This window comes from Mixophyes fleayi, chromosome 3 (assembly GCF_038048845.1).
Source record: "Mixophyes fleayi isolate aMixFle1 chromosome 3, aMixFle1.hap1, whole genome shotgun sequence".
NCBI classification, from domain to species: Eukaryota; Metazoa; Chordata; class Amphibia; order Anura; family Limnodynastidae; genus Mixophyes; species Mixophyes fleayi.
The window spans coordinates 28,639,331-28,664,912 of record NC_134404.1 but is presented as its reverse complement, the minus strand read 5'-3'; the positions used below and the strand labels follow the sequence as shown (position 1 = coordinate 28,664,912).

General features: G+C 37.0%; 1 pseudogene; it reads left to right on the top strand.

The window, feature by feature from the left end:
- Nucleotides 1-25,582, top strand: part of LOC142143095 (uncharacterized) — an 88,373-nt pseudogene that overhangs the window by 50,280 nt on the left and 12,511 nt on the right.

Genomic DNA, 25,582 nt, shown 5'->3' with positions numbered 1-25,582 from the left:
GCTGTCTAAGGAATGAGTGTTTTTTATATTTTGTTTTATTATTTTTTCTACAGGAATAATTTTTTTAAGCGCTTCTGTGAGTCCCATTTATAGTTTGCTGCCATCGCCTTGCCCTTGTTGTATGGTTTCTCCATGCGTAATGTTAACATTAAACACAAAACCATTTATTCGCAATACCACAGTTAATTTCATGAGTTACTGTTTACTATTGTAAATATATGTGGTCACTGAAAGACAGATTCTAGCAGTGATACATAAGTGAAAACTTTTAAATTAAAGTAAAATTAATGAATTGGTAGAATGTGTGGCCTCAGAGGAGGTAATTGTTAGTCACTTACAATAGAAAACTGATTAGAAGAGAATTGCAAGTGATTTACAAATGCTGGACTTTTATAAATAAAGCAAATTAAAAATTAGGCAACATAACTCCTCCCCATATACCGAATCAGCACCAACTCTAAATAGACTGGGTTGGATTTCTCCATAACAGGGAGATCATGAGCATGTTGCTCCCATGCTATTTTTAAAACCCACTAGAGATTGTAGACATTAAGTTGTGGTGGGAACAAGATAAAAATGCTCTGTAGAATTCCAGATAGAAAACAATAATTTCTAATTTGAGATTACAAAAATAAAGATGCTCTCAGAAGAGAACTGTGCCTGTTTTTGTTTTTTTTTTTTAAAAAAAGGATGTAATGAAGAAGATGACCTCCATGCTACAGCCTTGGTTCACTTTAGGATAAGATGGAGCATAGCAATGGATGTTAGGAGATGATGACTTCCATTCAACAACCTTTGTTACTTGCTTAACCTGTGTTTAGTTGCTGTTCATTGAACCCATTTTATGACTCTGGCCTGGCTCTCATATAGCCTGAGTAAGCCCAATAGTACCCCCCTCACTTCTGTGAATAACTCTCCAATTAGCACAGATGCAACTTAAATTGCCATCAGCCTCACTATAACTTTTCATATCGTCTTGAGGAGTCATATGTTGGGACATACTTATGTTTTCTACACTAAGTGTCTGAGTCATTAAGTAAGGCAAACAAAGGAGTATGTTCTTCGGGACAACCATTTTACAATGCAAGGGGTGCAAATTAGTTTATAATTTTGCACATAAGCTAAATACTGGCTGTTTAATCATCTAGCACACAAATACTTGATAGCTTTATTTTTACACTGAAATTTAAAGTTGATCTAGAACATGCCCTACCCCAATTATAAATCTGTCCCCACATTTTAAAATGACCTCACTTTCCAATGTAAAATCATTTTGCCCAGGTGCAAAGTTACTCCTCTTTTATGTTTTGCTCTCCTTAATTACTTAAGCACAAAATGATTAGAAAATACAATTAAACGAGACAGTTGAACAAACATTGAACAACAATTGAAGACCTCTAGAAATAATTTACATCTGCTGCAGCTTTACTCTGCTAATTCTGATTGCACAGGAGATTACAGCTAGGTAAATCCCACATTTATTGCTATTTTCCTTGTAAATACCTTTGTATGCCAAATTTTTTTTCTTGCTTTTCTTTCATGGCATTATCTTTATGACTTTATCATCCTTCACCATTCCTGCAACACACATCTCTGTTCACATTATCCCTTCATTAATTCACTCACCTCTAGCTATCACTCATGAACTGTTGCCATGTTTATATTCATTAGTTATAATAGCCTCACCCTGTCACGAGAAACTAAAAGGATACACATATTACAATCATTTTTCCTACCTTTCTTCCTCCAAGCTTCTATTAGCTGGTGATATATCACCTAATCCAGTTCCCTTACACTTCTCCCACACACATATATCTGAATGCTACCGAAATACAGCAAACCTCAAAAGCAGCACCTGTCTCTTCTCTCTTTCAAAGTCCTTTAAATGTGCCCTTTGGAATGCACGTTCTGTATGCAACAAACTTAATTGCATGCACAACCTCTTCCTCTCAAACAACCTAAACCTTATTGCAATAACAGAAACACGGCTCCCAAACACACACCTCAAACCCTTTGATGATCATCAGTGCCCAGGATCTTGCTTCCTATTTCAAGGACAAGATTGATAAGATCAGACTTGTAATGGTGTCATCTTCCTCGACTAGCAATCAGCTCAATTCCTTCCCAGCATCCTCTGACACCCTCTCTTTGTTTGAGCCCACAAATAAGGAGGAAGTTTCTTCTTATCTTCCTACTCTACCACCTGTCCACTTGATCTCATACCCTCACAAATTGGTAGGTCCTTGTTTCGTTTGCTCATTCCACCTCTAACTAAAATCTGTAATCTATCTCTCCCTACTGGTATCTTTCCATCACTATTCAAGCACTCAGTGATTATATTTATTCTGAAAAATCAAAATTCTGTCCCAAACTCTCTTTCAAACTACCACCCCATCTCTCAGCTCCCATGCCCCTCCAAGCTTCTCGAGAGAATTGCCTACACTCACCTCACATGTTTCCTTACTGCAAACAACCTATTGGATCATCTTCAATCAGGCTTTCGTTCTCAACAATCCACAGAGACTGATCTCACCAAGGTTTTCAATGATCTGATCACAGCTAAAACTGAAAGTGATTACTCTCTTCTAATTCTCCTCTATCTCTCTGCTGCAATCGAGACTGTTGACCACTCCCTCCTCATGCAAACGCTACAATCCCTAGGTCTTCAAGACACTGTCCTATTCTTCTTCTCATCCTACCTATCTAATCTCTCTTTCATTGTTAATTTCTCTGGAACAACCTCCACTCCACTTTCTTTATCAGCTGGTGTACCACAAGGCTCAGTCCTAGGTACTCTGCTATCCTCTATCTACACCACTTCCCTTGGAAAATTAATAAGCTCCTTTGGATTTCAATATTATCTCTATGCAGATGATACACAAATGTATCTATCCTCTCCTGATCTCTCACCTTCTGTGTTGTGTTGCGTTACTGACTGTCTTTCTGCCATTTCATCTGGGATGTCCTCTCGCTAACTCAATTTCAATCTGTCAAAAACAGAACTAATTATATTCCCACCCAACAATAGAAGCTTCCTACCTGACATTTCTACTTCAGTTGACAGCATGACCATAAATCCCACCTCGCAAACTGGCTGCCTAGGTGTAATCCTTGACTCGCATATATCCTTTGTTCCACACATCAACTCTATATTTATATCATGCTGTATACATCTAAAAAACATTTCCTGATTAAGTACATATCTCACATAAGACACTGCAAAAACTTTAATTCATGCACTCATCATCTCTCGCATCGCCTATTGCAATTCCCTCCTTGCTGGTCTTCCCAAAATCAGATTCGAGCCCCTACAATCTATTTTGCACGCAGTGGCTAGATTGACTTTCCTTGAAACTCATTTTTTGGCTGCTGAGTTACTCTGTCAGTCTTTACATTGGTTGCCTGTTTTTCAACAAATCCAATATATCATTATTCTTCTAACATACAAGGCCATCAACAAAATACATCTCTCCACTTGTCTCAAAATATCTTGACACCTCCATTCGGCATAAGATCTGCCATCTCTCTTCTTCTCTCATCACTTCCTCCCATTCTTGGATGCAGGACTTTTTTTCCAGCAGCACCCTTTTTATGTAATTCACTCCCTCGCACCACAAGACTTTCCTCTAGCCTTCAAATCTTCAAGCGTTCTTTGAAAACCCAGCTCACCAGAGAAGCTTATAATATTCTTCTACCACCCTCTTAATCTCCCTAGGTTACCCTATTACCACATTTTAGACAGCTAACACAAGATAACAACCCTCTGACCAACATAGTTGTGTGAGTGAGCATACAGCCCACTAAATTCTTTGCAACCTTAGCATTCTAGCTGGACAAAGATTCAATATGATGTATCACTTATCCTTGTGTATCAAACTCCCTTTGTCCCATAGATTGTAAGCTTGCAAGCAGGGCCCTCTTACCTCTCTGTATGTATGTATTACCCAGTATTGTTTTACTATGGAATCTGCTGGCACTATATAAATAAATGTTGATGATGATGATGACGATGAAGAGAAAGTATGATTCTGAGCTATTAACTTTGAGAGGTCGATACGATAAAAAATATATTTCAAATGGATCTTTACATATAGAATGAGCATTTATTTTTTTTACTAATTAACACTTTTCTGCTTGTGTAAATGAAAAGAACATAATATTTGTTGTGATTGTGGAATGACTAGGGGGCCTGGTGTCCATTACAATAGGTGGCTGATCGTGCCTATAATACACTTACATCTTCTACATATACTGCATGTTTTTGTGCTAAGTATCTTGCTACAGTACAGTACAATGTGCTGAACATATATATGTTATAGATCTGGTAGATTATAACATACACATCTAACAAGATCTGTTGGATCCAACACTGGCTACTGTGGGAACCACTAAACACTCACTTATAATGAGACTTCACATGGAAGAGTAAGCCTGTATAAGGATAGATGTTAAACCCTGTACAATGAATTACTATAAACTACCTACATTCTTCTGTAGTCTCATCTGCATGGGCCTTGCAGTCTTGCAGCTCTCTCTGTTTCTCTCTGATGACCAGAACCATAGCAGGACAGGAGAGAAATCTTCAGTGACCATGGTTTGTTCTGTATTTTGATTATAACTGATTTGTTTCCTTATAAAAAAAAAAACTATATTTTGTCTTCCCTCTCTAGATTTTACAGAAGACATGATTACCATTGACCCTGTCACAATTCTTCTCTCTGTTGTTGTCATCCTATTTTTGGCCAATGTTTTTAACAATGGGAAACAAGACAATAACAAGAATTTTCCCCCTGGACCAACGCCTTTACCGATCATTGGAAATATGAACATCATTGACGTGGCAAAACCTCATAAAACGTTTATAGAGGTAATACAGTACTTCTACTAAATACCACAAAAAAAATTAATAGGCCTTAATTAAGAACTTTACAAAATCCTCTTGTTAATAGTAGTACTTTGAGGAGTGCCTCCTACCAATCATTCTAGCGGCGTCCTGGCAAATCGCTCATGTTGCTGCTTAAATCTGCAGAGAACTAGGGAGATCTAACACAACAGATTTTCAAATAGAGCTGAAAGACCACCACCGAAATAATGTCATTGAAATCTTTTACATTAAAAGGCTATGTCCACTGTTAATATAAGGCTAATTTACTTACATTTTATCTAGGGGCAAAATGTGTACTAAAATACACCAATCAGACATTAACTTTCATTATTTAGTTTGAACATCATCATCATCATTTAGTTATATAGAGCCACTGATTCCGTAGTGCTGTACAGAGAACTCATTCATATCAGTCCCTGCCCCATTGGAGCTTACAGTCTAAATTCCCTAACACACATACACAGACACACAGACAGACAATTTTGATAGCAGCCAATTAACCTACCAGTATGTTTTTAGAGTGTGGGAGGAAACCCACGCAAACACAGCGAGAACATACAAACTCCTCACAGATAAGCCCATGGTCGGGAATTAAACTCATGACCCCAGTGCTGTAAGGCAGAAGTGCTAACCGCTTAGCCACTGTGCTGCCTAAAAAATATAAGCTAAATGCTAATTTTTTCCTGTGGTTTACTGCAAATTTTGCAACTAAATGTAATGTTAGTAAAGAGCCCTTTGTAAATTTAACTTAAGTAGACCCAAAGTGTATTTTTGGATATGTTTTAAAAACGCCATTGACAAGTAAACAAAGCAGAGGTTTACTAAGCTAAGGTAGGTGTTAGATACACTCAGTTACACATTTTATCTAATATACAATAGCAAATAGTAGGCGCTACCAAATGGTATGAACATACTTTAGCTTTTTTTACTTTTTTTTTTTTTACTTTTTTAGCATGAAACATCATCCCACCTAAACCCTCATCCGGCATTACTATAAGTAATAAGCTAAACAGAGTATTAATTCCAGCAATGCTAGTGACATGTCAATAACATGTGCAGTAGTAGTAATTCTAGCTAATATGCCAGCTGTAGTTTTATGAAAATGAACACTCACTGCATTATTATCCCATAACCATCAGAAAATGATGCCTCAGAGTTTGTGTAGAGCTGTTAATGCTATTCTAGGCTAAGTGGTAGAAAAAGTGGAGATGCTGCCGATAGCAACCAATCAGATTTTAGCTATCATTTTGTAGAGTGTACCAATTAAAAGATAACTAGAATCTGATTGGTTGCTATAGACAACATCTCCATTTTTCAGACCCGCAGTTTAGTAAATATGCTAAAAAGGAATATAGCAATAGTTACATAAATAGAATTGAGGATAAAGATATCAGCTGCTCCAGAATTGTACATAAAATGTGTAATTTTTACTTGCATAAATTTGTTTAAATGAGTAGTATCATAACATTGAACACAAAATGTAATATTAGTTTCCCAATTTCCCAATGAGTTAAACATAACCTCCAGAAAAAAATAGGCAGAGGATTATTTACTGACATTGCTCCGTACTATTACAACTCCGTACTGAACCACAGCAACCAGTCAGCAACTGGATTTTATTATGTCTAGTATAAGACAGTCAAAGTAAATATCTGATTGGTTCAATAGGTTGAGTGAAGATTTTCACCGGTGCGCATTGTTAGTAAATATTTAGTGGGATTCACAAACAAATTGGTGTGTTATTACATCTATAAACATATGTTTGAACCATTTTCTGTGCAGCCAAAATATGCTTTTTTAAAATGTATTTATTTCCATCGAAAATTAAAAGCTTTTACTTTTCTCATTAAAATTTCTCCACTCAGCATTATTATAAGGAGTTGCCGTGTGCTACTTTTAACAATAACATTCACAAAGTGCCAATTCTCTAAATTATTTAATTCATATTGACCCAAAGTAAATAAATAGTATTCCACTATGAAAAGAGATTTCTTCACACACCAGTGTAAATTAAATTATGAAAATAGTATTACGATATTTTTAAACAGAGATATTTGTGAATTTCATTTTGCTACACTCAGTCTATCTATACTGTCAAGGCTCACTGAGTTTTGTGTTGTCTGTGTTTATTTAGGAAGTGTCCATCTGGCATGTACAGAATGAGTCTATACTTGACAAAAATACCTTAAGCCTCACATGCTAGATGGGACATTCCACACTGGATTGGGCCAGTCATTTGTGAGAGAGGGGAATATGGGTGAGGGTAAATCATGGGTGGGGACATTTTGGAAATGGGAGCCAAAATATTTAATAATTCTTATTTTAATCGTCTGTTGATTCTTTTTTTCATTGTTTTTACAGTTGTCCAAGAAGTACGGCTCAGTATTCAGCATTCAGTTAGGGTTAGAAAAGATGGTCATCCTGTGTGGTTATGATGCTGTGAAAGATGCTCTAATCAACTATGCTGAGGAATTTTCTGAACGAGCCAATTCACCAGTGCTTGCTAAAACATCAAGAGGATATGGTAACTATTTTGAGTGAAAAGTCATTAGATAACATAAAAGATTTGAATGCATATATTAAACACATTACATCACAGTAAAATAAGTCCTGCTCAATGAATCCAATTATATTATAGGTGATAATAGGTACTGACACTAAGGGGAAATGTGCCTGAAAGTGTTTTAAAATTCTAGAACTAAAAGTAAATCTGTTGACTCCAAGGGGTATATTTACTAAGTGGCAATTTGCTGTCATTTTTTAAAAATGGCAATTTAATAAAAGACAAAGCAAATCGGGTTTGTCCTAATTAATTTGCCACTTAATCTAATCTGTCAGATGTCACTCCAGGCTATTCTAAACCAGTGCCGTAACTAGACATTTTAGTGCCCTGGGCGAGACAGGGCACCGTTGCCACCCATCTAAGTGGGAGTAACATTTGCCAAGTGGGTGTGGCCAACCTAATGTGGGAGTGTAGCTAGCACTTTACTGAAAGAATTCTGTTACACATGTTTGCAAATGCATGATGTATGTATGCGTTCCAAATGCCGAACTTCCTGTCAGTGACACGCATGTGCGTTCCACTGCGGAATGAAAAAGGATAAAGAATTATTGGGTGACGGTGTCTTTAGTACAAAAAAAAGGAAAAGGCTGAATGTACAGAGGGGAAGGTAGCGGGCGGCTGCTGCGCCCCCTTGGGCTTGCGCCCTGGGCGACGGCACCGCCTGCACCACCCTAGTTACGGCTCTGCTCTAAACCTACACCAGCCATGGCTATAAAGCTTTATGACACATTTGTCTCAGAATGGAATTGAAATAAATATGTTTAGTAATAGCTGTAAGGTATTCAGGTGAATGGATTGTGAGAAAGTAGTTTATGGACTAGGATTTGGTGTTGGGTTGGTGGGGAGATAGCGACATTTAGTTGTTAGGGACAACTGTCATTTTGGTGACATTCAAATCTCGACATAAGTATTTTCCATTGCAAATGCAGTAGAAATATGTGTAACTCAGTGATCTGTATTCATTCTATTCAGGTGTTGTGTTTGCTCATGGTGAGAACTGGAAAGTGATGAGAAGATTTGCTCTTTCAACATTACGAGATTATGGGATGGGGAAGAAGAGTATAGAAAACAAGATTAATGACGAATGTGAACATTTAATGCAGACATTTAGAACTTATAAAGGTGAGTGTTTGCTCCCACTCTCATTTTCACAATAACACAGATAACAGCAGATAAATACCACTTTTACCATTTTGTTAATGTATATATATATATATAATCAGCAGCAGCAGCAGCTATTTATATAGCACTACTAATTCCGCAGCGCTGTAAAGAGAACTCACTCGCATCAGTCCCTGCCTCATTGGAGCTTACAGTCTAAATTCCCTAACACACACACAGACACAGACCGAGAGAGAGACCAGTATCAATTTGAAAGCAGCCTATTAACCTACTAGTATGTTTTTGGAATGTGGGAGGAGACCGCATATATACTCTGCTTTCCTTTTTTCAAAACGGAGGGCTGTATACGAGTTCCAAGTTCTCAGCAATAGGTGTTTAATAGAATAAATTTCACGTTTCAGTATTACGTTTTCAGCAATATAACTTTCCTCATGGATATAGTGCATATACAAGACTAAATGTGTGATATATATATACTGGAGATAATCACAGTGATTTACTCCACTATATATAATACACATTTATTCTTGTATATGCACTACATCTCTGAGGAAAGTTATATTGCTGTAGCTGAAACATCAAATTTATTCTAATAAACACATATTGCTGAGAATTTCACCTGTGAATGACCTTTAGTGGCACCTTCTTAGGAATATATATATATATATATATATATATATATATATATATATATATATATAAATATATATATATATATAGATGTGATTGTACGGGGTATTAAAAGATAGATCTTTGTAAATTTTTCTACATGCTAATTATATCATCTTTAAAACATTTTTTTCCAATGTCGACATGTCCTACTTATCCAGTCTTTGTTTATAATGTAACCCCTCTATTACCTTAATTAAAAAGATTATCCACCTTCGAATCACTCAAGCTCTGCCAAATCAACACGGTTAAACACAGTTCTTGTCCAATCAGGTGTAATATTCAATTATCACATGGGCTCTTATTTAGAGTTAGGGTGGAAAAAATCCAGTTAAAAGTGCAAATTTGCACTTTGTCACACCATGTTGCAATGATTTTGTTTTATTTCTTTGTTCATGATTTGCTTGACTTTCCAGGAAGCGAATTGCACTAATCTGCTTTCCAATCCGGCAGCAACAAGTAGTGAAAGTTGCAAGAACAGGTAGAAAATAGCAGCTGTTGGACAAGTGTTCCTGTTCTGGTAGCACAGTCCCGATTTTGAGGGACATTCAAATTTATTTTTTGACTCAGCGAGGGGCTTTGGAGATGGCTTAGTGAGTAGCTAAGGAAACAGCTTGGAGAGGAGACCAGTAGATGGTCCAGTGTGAGGCTTGTGTGTGTCCTACAGGAGGCAGGAGATCAGAGACAAAGGACCATTTGATGGACAGTTGGGTGCCCTGTCCCTGAAGAAGCAGAATTACAAGGACTGAGTATTGATGTTCAGCCACTAAAGAGAAAAGTGCTAAGTGGCTTAACTGGCCACTGGCCATCCAATGACATGTTTGCTTTTAATGGAGCTATTGTTCATTAAACTACTGAGCACAACTAAATGAGTAATTGTGCTGAGCTATAGCAGACTTAGGTTGAGTGGTTGATCTGGGTATACTGGGATCAGTATAATTTCTCGCTGATTTTGATGGTGGAATTGTGGAATGAAATAGAAGTTGTATAAACAAATGTGAAGCATTTTATATTTGTCACCCTCTGGCATGAATGTCATGGACACTGTAGTGTTATTATCTTTGATTATGAGTGATATCAGTAGTTGACAAGGATATCTTTCACAGCTGTTTATACAGTCACACCGCTTATGTATTTATAATGATACAATATATTCTTATACGTACTTTTTTACTTTTTCTCATTGTTAATTTTGCTCATTCTGAATGAAAAAAATGTATCCTTGTTCTATTTTCAGGAAAACCCTTTGATAATTTGACCATCATTAACGCTGCTGTAGCCAATATAATAGTGTCCATACTACTCGGTCGTAGATATGAATATGATGATCCAACCATATTGAGACTCATGAGATTCACTAATGAAAATGTCAAGATCCTACAAACCCTTATGGTCAGAGTAAGTATTCTCACTCTGTCCAATGAATTTTAAAAATGCCCAATGTATTTTTATTATTTTCATTTTTCTCAAATCAATAATATATCACCTGCAAATATTTTGATTCATTTTCTGCTGCTTTATACCTGAAAAACAACATATGATCTTATCAGCATTTCTGCTACACTCCAGGTTAAGTGTTTGCAGAGAGCAGCAACATTGCAACTAAGTGAGAAACATGAGTTCTGACGAGTTTCATTGTAATGAGCAGGGAAGGGAGGAGTTAGAGCTCAGTCATCTATGTTTTTCAAATGTATCTATTAGATGTCAGCTAACATTTTAGCTCACAAGTACATAGGCTACAAATAATTTGAATGTTTGGTTATTTTTCAACATAAGGCAGCAGGAAAATAAATGTCATCATATTATCAATGGAGAGATATTATTAAAGACTTTATGGACATAAGCAGGTAAAACATAAAAACAATTTCAGTAGTGCAGTATATTGTTTTTTCTCAGACCCAGCGCTCAGTGACCATTAGCTGCACGTATTCCGTATATACCGGTTTGTACACAGCCAGTGGTGCATACAGATGGAGCCTTATTGTTTTAGACAATCAATGATTCCAGCATTTGTCTAATTCATGTCAATGCAGCAGACCCATCCTCTTGTATCATTTTGTATGTGAATGGGGTGTGGTTAGAAGCAATGAGCATGATGTCAGTACAGTAATACTACTACTTCTACTACTACTACTACTACTACTACTACTACTACTACTAATACTAATAATAATAATATTAATAATAATAATAATAGTAATAATAATATTAAAACTGTGTTTGAAGATTCCTGGGTTAATTAATGGTCAGGATAAACGTATACTGTTTATGTTAAGCAAAGGCAACTATAAAAATGTTTAATTTTGGTTTAGTTCCCAACATATATGATTTTTTTCACTGCATACAGCTTAAATATTTAAATTAAATTCTATATAAATATATACATTAAGTATTTAAAACTTTGCATTTGTCTATCATTTCCCTTTTCTAAATGTAGTTTAATTTTTACATATTAACCCAAAACACCATTTCGTATTTCACGTAATATTCTATATTTCAATGATGATTTTTTTATTTGTTTTCCCCTTTAAGCTGTACAATAGTTATCCCTCGGTGATAGGCTGGCTGCCTGGGAGTCACAGAAAAATCTTCAAAAACAACAGCGAGATGCAGAAATTTATTATAGAGACATTTACAAAACAGAAGAAAGAACTGGATGTAAATGATCAGAGGAATCTTATTGATTCATTCCTTGCCAAGCAACAAGAGGTATGTTGTGAATTTAGGTGCATGGGTTTTGTGTCCTTAAAAGCCATATGTGTGAGACAGCCCGGACTGGGAGGGAATTTAGGACACTTAAATAGACTGTGTGGGGCCGATCACAGCTAAAGATCCTTGTAGGCAGCATGTAAAAGCCTATACAGGTATATAGAAATATGACCTTCAAAGGAAAATGTCGTCATAATTCATATTTTGGGAAATATGTGTGGCACTATATACTGAGGAGCAGAAATCACACCAGGGTTGTGAATGACAGGTACGGGTGGTATCCGTGAACAGCTAAAATCACATATCTTTGGAAAAGGTATGTCACATTGTCATAATCCCATCATGTTTGGTATTTATATGTGCGGGAGATTATGACCGGTTTATTGAAGGGGGAGTTATTTCTCTGAGAAGTATCTGTGAAGAATTACCCACAGGTCAAAACTTTGGGAATATTTGTGAGCCAACTACAGTGACACTCAGGGGACATCCCTGTCTCCCTATTAGCATTAAACACTGCCCCTGTAAAGACCATCCCATTTAAGTTTGCTTAAAAGCCTGTGTTTTGAAGGGGTAAGGGGTCAGGCTTTTTGGGGAAATCAAGTTACATTGATAAGCTGTCCATCTTCCTAGCCAATTCCCCATGGCACAGATTTTGGTACTCAAGTAAGTGCTATTCTGAATGTAACCTTTTAATTTTAAACTGTTTTGATTGTTATGTCAATCTATTAATTGTTTATTCATTAATTTTCTTTATATCTGAATGCCCTGTACTTTTGTATATTAAATCTGTAATTTAATATGTTGTGTCCTTGATACTCGAACAAACCCATTAGCCTGTTAGAAGAGAGCTCAACCAAGTTAACCCTTGGAATGCCAATGTGTAATTTGTTGTTACATTTGATTAACAAGCTGTGTGCGCTTGCATTTACATTTGTGTAACAATCTGGAGGTGTGACTAGGTAACCCTTTGTGTGCTGGTGCGGGTCTTGCTAGTCTGTGAATAGCTAGAAGCCTGCGTTCCAGTGTGGGACAGTGTATTGGGGTCCTATTCGTATTCAATAGGTGGTGGCAAACCTGAAGTGTCTGGGGGTGTGAGAGTCCTGTGTTTGGGGGCTATTTAGTAGGTCCATAACCTGTGTGATAGGTAGAGAGAGACTGTGGGCTAAAATTGTGTGTGACCTCATACAACAAACACTCCAAAGTCACAGCAGCTGGGAGCGTGTTCGTGACAGTCTATATTAAAAATAGTGACATTTTCCATTTCAAATCCCTAAAACCTGTGAATTAGGTGAGGAGAAGGTGAGGAAAGGAGGGGGTCTCTTCCTAGATACTTTGGAGGCCCCTTCATATTTTTCTATGGGTCCAATAAATTTCTAATGACCTCCTTGGTTGTTTATAAGGCACTTAGGGGCAGATTTGGCTGCAATTGTACCCTAAATTGAGGGCACCAGTTGCATTAAGAAAAGCTGCAATTGTAACCATATGCAAAGAGTCAAGATACATGCTGTTTTGCAACTGTAGTATATGCGCCTGCTTTACACACGGCATACATCACATGCACTTATGTTCCATGTATTTAACCATTTTATTTACAAGTGTATTCGCTATGAGGCATCAATAACCTAACCTATCCTCTAGTGCAACAGAAACAACTCCTCATCATTTTCAAAGAAAAAATTGCTTAAACACACATACAAAAACTTAACATACACCCCACTGATGAAGAAATCACCAATCAGAGCATGGGGTTTGCTACTGCTGGAGACCTTCATCATCATCCGCTATTAGCACTTGCCCCAACAACCCGCAAATTGCACCGCATTCTCAGGTGCACATGCTTCTTTGTCCATGTATGTGTCTATTTGTAATTGCACAAATAAGTCCTTCTTGTATTAAGCTTACATTAGAACATCCGCCACGCCCACTATCCAGGCGCAAGCTGGCATAAGTGGCTCAATCAAGCAAATCTGCATGGGTGCATATGAGTATGCCTACATTTATGGGCATCACAGGGCGATTTCATGCAAGATACATTTTGCAATCTGGTGTAGTACTCACTCTGCATCAGCTCCTTAGAGGCAAGGCTTCTAATTAATCAGGAACATTGAAACATATGCGATGAGACTGGATAGTTTAAGATTTGAATTGATCTTGCAGTGTGTCACGTAGTTGTAGCAGATGTGACTGGGTAGCAATATTTCATGTGATATGAAACAGGTTGGATGACTTGTCAGAGTCCCTTAAGTGATTTGACGCAAATGTACCTACCCAGTGGCCATGCAAGGCATTGACACTTTAGGCACAAATATCTTGCTCAGTGACCTAAATTTATTGGTCCCTGTTATTGCTGGCTGACTGCAAAGCTATCGGTGCTAAGATAGACAAGATGGGAGCCACTCCATGGAGGGAGAAAGTAGTAGGCTAAGGTAAGTAAAAGACACTCGTCTGAGGATCAGATTTACATAATTGGATACTGCAGGTACACAACCCCTGGCTCCATAACCTATCCCACTCTGGGTTATTTGTGAACATTTGAGCCTGTTTGAGACTATTGTCCAATTGTCACAATTGCATTACTCTATAGCTTGAGTGACATAATGCAGTTGTACATGTAGAAAGCTCCATAGGGGATATATGATGGGTCATCCAGCCTGTCTGTTGCAGTAGCCATCCAATAGATTCGTGGGCCAAATAAATGGTCAAACCCTAAAAACTTTCACTTTGTAACATGTATGACCCTGTATTTTTTTTAATTAATTTCCATGTTTGAAAGAATATATTTTTATTTTTATGTTACCTTTATATGTGTCTAATTCAAAGAGATGCATTTATAAAAATATTCTTGTCACTGAACTTTACATAATTTCTATATTGATGTTAGCAAGATAGGAACTTTACGTTTGCAGATGAGAAGAGAACCATTTGGTCCATTTAGTCTGCCCATTTTCATCAGTGGCAACCTCAAACCTTCTTTTCTCTACAGCTTTTTTCAAATTATTTATTAAGATTATTTATTTATTTAGGACAGCCTCACTTCTATCCCACACATGTTTAAATTCTCCTAGTGTATTAGCCATGCTGTATCTGTCAGGAAGCTACTTCACTTATCCACTACCCTTTCGGTGAAGTAATATTTCTAAATTTCCCCTAAACATACTACCCACCTGTTTAGCACCTGCCCTGTTCCAATACTTGTCTTCCTCTGAAGAATGATTCCCTCCTGTACATTGTGAAAGCCCTTGATATATTTGAAAGCTTCCATCATATCTCCCATCTTCCTTCTCTGTGCAAAACTATATGTGTTTAGATCCTTTAGTCTCAACTGCTAATTTTTTTTTCATTTAGGCCATGTACCATTTTAGTTGCCCTTCTTTGCACAATATCTTTATTATTATGTATGTCCTTGTGGAGATATGGCCTCTAGAACTGAACTCAGTATTCTAGCTGTGGTCTCACCAATGAGCTTTTAAAGTGGCCTCACCATGTCTCTCTTTCCACTATTAATTCCCCTCCCTATGAAACCAAGCTTCTGAATGACTTTTCCCATATTTTTTTGTATATTGTGTTCTCACTTTTAAGACTCTTGAAATAGTCAGACTTTTGTAGTCAATCCCTTTTCTCTTCAATAGTTGATATTTTATTGTCATCAATACTATATTGAGCCTTTGAGTTTTTGAAACCCAAGTGCTTATTTTTAAATTTTTTCACATTTAGATGTAGTAAGTTTGCATTCAGAGCTTATCATTCAGTACAGTTGTTATTGTTTGACTTTTCCGTAGTTTCTATCTCCTCCCAGATTTCTTTTTTCTATTACCATTAGTTGATAATCCTGTCACTATAGTTTGGCAACATAGCCTATTGGCAATATATGTCTGACATCATTGGTGGAGGAGTATGAGCTCAATTGTAGCCAAATCCTAAAAGGACTTATATCATGATTGAGAGCATGCAGAGAGATTTGTCACAACCTTGAGTTTGCTTATAGCTTGCAGAGAAGGATAGAGTAAAACTATGTCTAGTATATACAATTCCCTGTGCTTGTCCCAATCATACAACTAATCATTTTTTTAGGTTACAATTATTGAACTGCTTGATCTTGCAGCAGAAAAGTGTGTCATAAAGAGATTTTTTTCACTGGGACTGATAATCTAACTTGTACAATGACTGTTACACAATGATTGCTCACGTATGTTGTGTTATTTCCAATACTGACGTATTTCTAAAATATTGTATTGGTTAAAAAGATTGTTTTGTTTATATTATGCAGGGAAAGCCAGAATCTACTTTGTATTACCACGACAAGAACCTAACCGAATTAGTTTCCGATCTGTTTGGTGCTGGAATGGAAACAACCACAACTACTCTGCGGTGGGGCCTCCTGCTAATGATGAAATACCCTGAAATCCAAAGTAAAACATGAATATGAAACATGACATGAATGTCTCTTCATAGATTAGACATGATGGATCTGATTCATGTTCGGACACAAGTCTTATCTTGCCTGAATTTGCTCTGCGCATGGTCAAAACCAAAGTTACACCAATGATCGCAATTGCATGCAATTCATGTCCAAAGACAAGGTGCCTGATTTTGTACACCTCTGGCAATGCGTCTGATTGAAACACCTTAATTCAATAAAAAACAGGTGTGGCCAAATACTTTTGTCCATAATATATATATATATATATATATATCTACATGTATTACAGTACCCACTTCCTTCTCACGCTCCTCACTCAAAGGCAAACCTCTGACCTGCATCTTGACTTGTCACCTTGCCTCTCACTCGCGGTTGGGGTACGCGTCACCGATGCTGGTAAATCCCACGCTGAGGACACCTACAAAAGAAAAACGATTTCAGAAGAATATACACAGACTTACCTGATGAGCGACTGTCCAGATATCCGATCGTACCAGAACACTGACAGCAGCTTCTTCCGAATGCATAGGTGTCCGGCAGTAGTGATGACGTCAGTGCGCCCTTAATAATTTTTTATTTAAAGCCTCAATGTTGGGACCACACAGGTTAACTGTTAAGAGAGGGGTCCCGACATTGCCACTTTAAATAAAAAATTTGTTTCATGTATGCCCTGATTTCGCTACTGTACGGAGCTGTTGAGCACTGTAGCGCCTTACAAATCTAGGATAATAATAATAATAATAAATATAATGTAAAAAAATAGAATGTTTTTAAAAACACATATTTCTATTAAATATTATACTATTATGAGTTGTTCATTTATTTTCTAATATATGTTTTTTTTGTATGCTGTTCTGATGTGACTTTATATTGCACATTTGTATGTGCATATCCTGTATATTCATGTGCCTGTTAAGATATGGCAATACCGTTTAGGTAGAGTGTACTTACACCCAGATTCACAGGCAGAATTACACTAAAGTTCCATGCTGGTTTTTTTAATCGCAGATTGGGTGCAAGTTGAGTTTGGACTTGAATCAGACCCTTCATGTCTATAGCAGCATTGTCCTAGTCAGTTTTATATAATGATATTTCTAACTTATCTGTCCCTGAATTATCATACTATGGTGTTATTATCAGTATGCATTATAATTCAAGAGACATCTTCTTTTCACCTGACAGAAAAAGTGCAAAATGAAATTGAAAGAGTGATTGGATCAGCTCAACCACAAACAGAGCATAGGAAAGAAATGCCGTACACTGACGCCGTCATTCATGAAATTCAACGATTTGGTGATATTGTACCAGTTGCCCCACGTGCCACTTCTCAAGATGTCACATTCAGAGGATATTTTATTCCAAAGGTGATTTGTTTCTTCCTACTGTGCACTGGTGACTTACTTCTAGGACCCTAGATCATGATGTGGGAGGGCTCCCGGCTGTCTCCTTACCCAACCTTAGGAGTGATGGCTCCCACATTTCTTCAGCAGATAGCGCCAATAAGCAGTCCTGAAATATTTTACTATATATATATATATATATATATATATATATATATATATATATTTATATACAGTATGTATTATATGAGGATTTTAGTCAAGAGTCTAGATGCATATAGAGGCACAAGGACAGAGTGTCTGAGGTGATCGATCATGTATATGTAACCTCGGAGGTACTTTATAATATGCTTCTAATGGGTATTAAGCTGATTATGTGCCTATGCAAACATTAAAATATATGACATCATTATTTACTGTTTATATGTAGTACATCCTTTGTATCATTTGCACTACTATTACTGTGGGTCTCCCTTAGAGCTAGGAGTTTATCCAGCTAGAAGGGGCAATTTTGCCCAAAAGCAATACCATGTTGCACTGCATGGGGGAGGGAATTAAAAACGTGAAGACAGATTTAGAGTTGGTGGGAGTGGGAGGGGTGTCACAGCTTAATTTTAAATCGCAATGCAAAAATAAAGCTATCCAGCATTTGTGTGCTCCAGACCGTATTCTCCGCACATAGAAAAAGAATGCCTTACGCCAGTGGATCCCAAACTTTTTCAGTTCGAGGCACCTTTAGGGTCTCCATAATTTTTTCAAGGCACCCCTAAGCCAAAATAGTTACCAAGTAGCTTTGCTTACCACCGGCCCTGGCCACAGCACCCCTGTGAGATCACCACGGCACCCCACGGAGCCGCAGCACACAGTTTGGGAACCACTGCCTTACGCACTTTCCACTCAACATGGTTTTATGCCTAACTGTAAATGAATATGCGTAATTAAAAAAAATAAGAAATCTAAAATTCATAAGGAAAATTAGATTAAAAGCAAAGTAAAATGAGAAGTGGAAATTGCAGGAGGAAGATCTGTTAGAAATATGTACTAACCATTGTAGGTGCGTGTTGCGAAAGGCATGAATCACCTCTTGCCCTCATCTGATTCTTTCTATAGTTCTATCCCCCTACATGTTGTAGTAGAGCATGTTATTTTAGAAATACACTGTATTTTTGACAAGTTGTTTATAGTCTTCCATATATTTTCTGCTGAATCGCTGCCTCTGAATGCACAATCGCTAGTTAAGACACACAAGGATATAAAATGCTTCCCGCAGCTGTGTAGTGAAAGGGTTAACATTGTTATTATTATTATTATTATTTTTAGTAGTAGTAGTAGTAGTAGTATCATCCTTTACTTACAAAGTGCTGAAATATTACAAAGTACATTGAGAGAATCACAATATAAAGAAATTACAAACAATGACATGAACCAGATGGTAAAGATGTATCTGCTCAAATGAATTTACAATTTAAGAAGTGCTGGGAACACTTGATACGTAGGGTGAAGAAATAACAATAGTGGATGTATATTTATAAACATATAATTTATAGCAGTTTATAAATATATTAGCTTTACTTAAGATGCTTTACTCAGCAATTTTAAACTTAAATCAATTTACAGTAGTTTTCTCTGTCTTTCTATCATTTTCACGATGAACCTGTGCAGAGAATGTTTGTTTTTTAAGGAAGCAGTGATGCCTAATATTGATGATCTGTCTTTCCCGTCACTGTTATATTTCCACCCAGGGCACCGTTGTTATGCCGGTACTGTCCTCTGTACTGAGAGATAAAGCCTACTTTGAGAAACCTGAAGAGTTCTATCCAGAACATTTTCTTGACTCAGAAGGAAACTTCAAGAAGAATGAAGCGTTCATACCTTTCTCATTAGGTAACTTTCATTCTCATCATCTTTTTCTGATGCTATCACTCAAGAACAATATGTAATTTGTATCTAAAGCATGAAAATAGAATGATCTTATACTCTAATTTTAAAATCAGTATAAGTATTGAAGGTGGACAATGTATATTATTTATATATCACTGCTTCCATGAGAATGAATGAATGTGAGAATGTACATAGTGACATTACTAGAAATGTTGGACCCTATAGCAAAGATTATGATGATGTTCCTCTATGCACCATCATACAGTCATACCCACCATGATGTCTACTCCATCCCCAGTCAGTATGCAATCGGGCAATCGGGCAGATGATTGAATTAGTAGAGATCTATTACGTAAGATTGAATTATATACAGAATCATGTTATCCCCATTTTCCATGGGGATAACATGACTCTGTATATAACAGGTGAACAGGTGAAAAGAGTTCTTCGCCTATAGTAGCCACCTTTCCCGCAGACCTAGTCGCACTCACAGGTACTCGGATGCCCCCAGGTCTTGACTCTTTCATAGTAAAGGTTTATGTGCAGGCACCATATGAGGAGTGACCAGAATACAGGAGACAATAACCAGGAACTCTACAAGGGATGTGGGTCTGAAGCAAACAGGTTAATGAGGGACATGCCAAAGGTCAGGGCAAGTTACAGGCAAGGGGAATCCAATAGACAGGCAGAGGTCAGGGGCAATCAGCAAACAAGTGGTTGTGACCTTTGTGTGGGACCTTTGGTTTGTTCTGGACTCTCAAAAACAAACCAAAGCTCACAACAAAGATCAGTCAGATTTTCAGACAGAATTTCCACGGGAAACCTTGAGCTGTTTGGTAGACAGGCGCTATAACCGGCAGGAAGGCTATGCCCTCCCTGCTTTAAATAGTACTGGTAGCCAGTGAGAAAGAGCCAGAAATGAGCCCCATAGTTAGCCACATGAGGCTGGTAATTAATTATGCCCTGCATATTCGCCATAGCTGATAGTTTGCTAGAACGCGGCAAACTGACAGGAGCGTACCAGTCACCCTGGGAGCATTGGCCGGAAGTGACATCATGGTTGGCAGGGGAACATCCTAGATGCTGCCAGAAGAGAAAACAGCTGAGTCATAGCGAGTAATGTGTGGCTAGTGACAATACCCAATAAAAGTTCACTTGTTGCCTACACACAGTGGAGGCAGCCATTTTGTGGGATGAACCAAATTCATGAGAGCGCACATTGTCGATTCATTAGGAACTAGTGATGTTTCTCAGGCACTAGATTTAAAAATGTAATACTATTACTACGACCTAGTGACATGAAGGCCTTTGCTTTCAAGTATACTGGTTAGCCCATAAAATTTACTGCATATGCTGTGCATAGACTATTGCTCTTTAATTGTATTACGAACATTAGATAAAGGTAGGAATATGATAGCCAAAGAGGAAATACAGGCAAACTAGTTCAGAAATATATCTAAAGTGATGTCAAATGTAAGCCTGATCTCACACACAAGAATGTAGGTTGAGAGAAGTTACACATAAGCCAGTTTTCCTAGACATAATTGTTAATCAATTAGAAATAACACTGGAGTACAGGGAAGGAGAAAACCACAATACTCAAGCATTGAGCACAACAGGACATGGCGATTTATAGGCCTAGACTAATAACAGACGATAATAATCACAGATGATGAGTGATGCAGCACTGGACATCTTGGATGAGGGCAGAATTTTTAGAATGAACAAAGGTGATTGGAAGTAGGAACTGTCAAGAGAAAGCAACACTACCATTTGATAATGCTTTATTCAGTGCATTATAAGAGTTACATATTCTAACTTTATACTTTAATAAATTTATCACAAAGGGGGAAATCACTCCCTTTCACGTAAGGAAAAAAGTTCAGAAATTCAATTCCATACAATATGCCAGCTCCTAAATTCTGACATTATGACTGCTGGTCAATCTGCTTTATATTTGGACTTGTGTCAAATTATGATATGTGTTTAAACAGACAAGTATATTTCCAATCGATTTATGTTGCTCTGACCAAATCACAGTGATAGACGTTTGTCATTAAACCACTGTAATGCCTACTCTATAGGTCTTCCTTCTCTTATAAAATACTATAAAAACATTCTAGATTTTAAATCACTAAACAAGATCAATAAAAACTAAGAGCAATGAATGGAAGAGCAGACTAGTTACTTTGTATAGCGCACATGTCACACTTTCTAAAAGAAAATATAAAGAAGAGCTTCTCAGTCTTTGTGGACTTTTCACTTTCAGCATATAACCTGTGTCCACACTTTATGAGAGAAGGAGCCAAATGGAACAGATATGAACAGGAAAAATAATTATTTCTCGTGCTCCATCACCATTCAACGCTGCTCATATGCCAATAAACCTCACAGCAGTTAGCATTGATTTAGCTAGACACGGTCATTAATTGTGCATCTCATATGCTCATCATCCTCTATCCAAATGGAAAAAAAACACTCAAAGGTGCCAAACCTTCATTCATTTGTCCCCACTGATAAAACATAAATCAAGTATTTTATTTTATAACCTGTTCTGCATCGTTGATTAATTATTTATTAAAAATGTATTGGATGTTGTTGTTTTTTTACATACGCTAGCACTTGGCTGGTTTCAATGTTTTTTATTTATGTTTTAACTAGGTAAAAGAAGTTGTGTTGGAGAGAACCTAGCCAAAGCGGAGCTGTTTGTGTTCTTCACGACCCTGCTACAGAACTTCACATTCCAGGCTCCACCTGGAGCTAAACTGGACCTCACCTCTGCATTAGGGATCACTAATGCACCATTACCTCACGATATTTGTGCCATACCGCGCAGCTAGACTTGTTTTCAGCCAAGTTATATTATATGTCATAATTGTTTTATACTGTATCAACAAAACGAGTCAGCTGGGAAATATTTTAATTACCTACTTTGTACATCTAAATTACTTATTATGTATTTTTTCTGTACATATGTATATACTGGGCAATAAAATATACAAGATTTTTATATAAATTTGAAAAGCAAAATATTCATTATTCAGCAGATAAAATAAGAGAATGAATGTTTCTTACATAAAAAATATATATAGGGATTCTAGGGCCTGATTCATTAAGGATCTTAACTTGAGAAACTTCTTATTTCAGTCTCCTGGACAAAACCATGTTATAATGCAAGGGGTGCAAATTAGTATTCTGTTTTCCACATAAGTTAAATACTGACTGTTTTTTCATGTAGCACACAAATACTTGATAGCTTATTTGTACACTGAAATTTAAAGTTGATATTTGTGTGCTGCATGAAAAAACAGGCAGTATTTAACTTATGTGCAAAACAGAATACTAATTTGCACCCCTTGCATTGTGACATGGTTTTGTCCAGGAGACTGAAATAAGAAGTTTGTCAAGTTAAGATCCTTAATGAATCAGGCCCCTAGTTCTCTACATTAGCGGTCACTAATGCCAGGTCTGCTGGTGGTGATTAACAATATTTGATCCTTGTGCAATTGATTCATTAAGGATTTGAGTCACTTTATTGGGAGTACATATTTATCCTTTTGGTTAAATAAATAAATAAATTGTTTGTACAGTATTCTTTTACACTACAAAATGTCTCACTGTCTCCTTTAGTTGCTTTTAGGGGCGAATTCAATTGTGAGCGTTAACGCTGAAAAAACGAGCACTCGAAAACTATTACCGTTTATATGGTAATATTGCGCGCGAAAAGCATTAATACGGTAGTTTACTCGTGGAATTTCAGCTCGCAGCTCAGGGAGCAGCGAGCTGAAATTCCGCGAGTAATTACCGTATTAATGCTAATATTTTTCGAGCGCTCATTTGTTAGCGTTAACGCTAACAATTGAATACGCCCCTTAGAGTTTGATAAGCTGTGGTACAGAGATGTATTCAGAGCAACTCTATCAGTACACTGCATTTACTTATTTGGATATCCAGCTGTCTAAATTTATTATGTTAAATTGTGGATTGCTAGCTTTACTTTAAACAACACTACAGGTGTAACAATTCAATTACTCACCACTGAAGTGAAAATCTTTTAATTAAAACTTTGAAAGTAAGTTATCTTTAATATTATTATATTAATACAATTTTAGATAGTAATGTCAAAATTACTGCAATTATTTTAAATGTATTTCAAAAGAGCTTTATTTTAATGTAATTATTTTTTTAAGTACATAAGGAAATCATGTTTTTACAAAGAACATAAACTAAAAACACAAAATAACAAACTACAATAAGCTCTTAAAAAGCAAAAGAGACATTCCTGGTTAATATAGATAGATTTGTACAATGGTAGTACAAAGTTGAAAACTTCTTCCATAAGGCAAATATTGCGGAACTAATACATTTGCAATAAATTGCATTTCACTTTCCTGGTAGCAAAAAAGAAAGGTGTGTTATGAGCCATCTCGCTACAGCTCATACTGATTCTTTCCAGTGTTCGGTCACATCCTTTTCCATTTTGGCTAGTAAACAGCCAGCCAGGCCACTGTGCTTATGATGGGCAGTCACATGATCCCAATTACCAGTTAGATTGCAGGGGGCCTAGCTCGTAAGGAACATTTTCATTGGGCATCATTCCTTTAAATAGTAGAGAGAGCTGAGCCTGTCTGGCAGGTATATCTTTGTGCCTGAACATCGTGGAACCTGCTATTGCTGTTTCCATACCCATTGACTACCTGTTGCCTGACCTTTTGCCTATCCCTGATTATTCTCTGTCTGCTGCTTGTCTTGACCGTTGACTTTTTTCTGGACTATCCCTATTCACTGCCTGCCTAACCTTTTGGCTTGTCTTTGTTATCCTTGCTTGCTGCCTGCTCTCAACCATTTGCATATTTCCTGGCTTGCCTTCTGTATACCGTCTGCTATACTAATACTTCCAGTCTGAAAAACCGTATCGCTACCTGGTGATAAATTCTTAATACTCTGAGTGTGTAGCAAAAAATATTTTTTTATTATAATTGCAGTACCGTGTTATTCAGAAAAATATTTGTGATGTTAAATTCTTTTGTGTCAAAAAATACAAAAGTATTATAGGAGTGAGACCTTTATTGGCTAACCAAAAAAAATATTTTATATGCTAACTTTCAGAGCACAAAGATCCCTTCATCAGGCGAGTTTACAAAAGAATGACTGAGAAAAAGGCACAACATCTAAAAGCTGTTATAACAAGAAATTTGTACAGGGGGGGAATACATCATTAAGATAAGCTAAAGTAATAAAAAGGAGGTTTTTGTTACGGATGGAAGAGTAAAAGTCGTACCAGTTCAGAGGCCTGGAGTCCCTCTGCTATGGGGTGTGAAGTGTGTCCATGTAGTGTGTCATAAATCCAGGTGTTAGGTTGAGTCCTTTAGTCAATGACTGTTATGTTCTTATAAGCTTAAATTCCCATATTTTTCTCTCCCTGTCATTTTTTAAAAGACTTTTCAGTATTAGGACTTTTAAATCTGTCAAACTCTGTCCTGGTCCAGAGAAGTGTTTACCCATGGGGTTGTCCAGAGTCTTCTTTATTGTGTGTCTGTGTTGATTCATCCTGGATTCCAGTTTCTGCTTGGTCTCTAGAATGTAAATTCCCTCAGGGCATCTTGTACACTGTATCATGTACACAACATTGGAGGATGTACATGAGAATGTGTCAGTAATTTTATAGTCCCATTGTGTGTTGGATATGTGAACTGTGTTTGTTGGTAGGACATGGGTGCAGGTTTTGCATTTTGGTTTTTGCAAGGGAAGGTGCCAGTCTCTTATGGTGATGAGAGGGCACTTCTAATTAGGAGATTTATTAAGTTGGGAGACTGTTTGTATGAAAGGTTCGTATCAGAGTTCAGAGGTCTGGAGTCCCTCTGCCGTTGGGTGTAAAGTGTGTCCATGTAGTGGGTCATAAATCCAGGTGTTAGATTTAGTCCTTTAGTCAATGACTGGAATGTTCTTATAAGCGGGAATTCCCACATTATTCTCTCCTTGACCTTTTTACA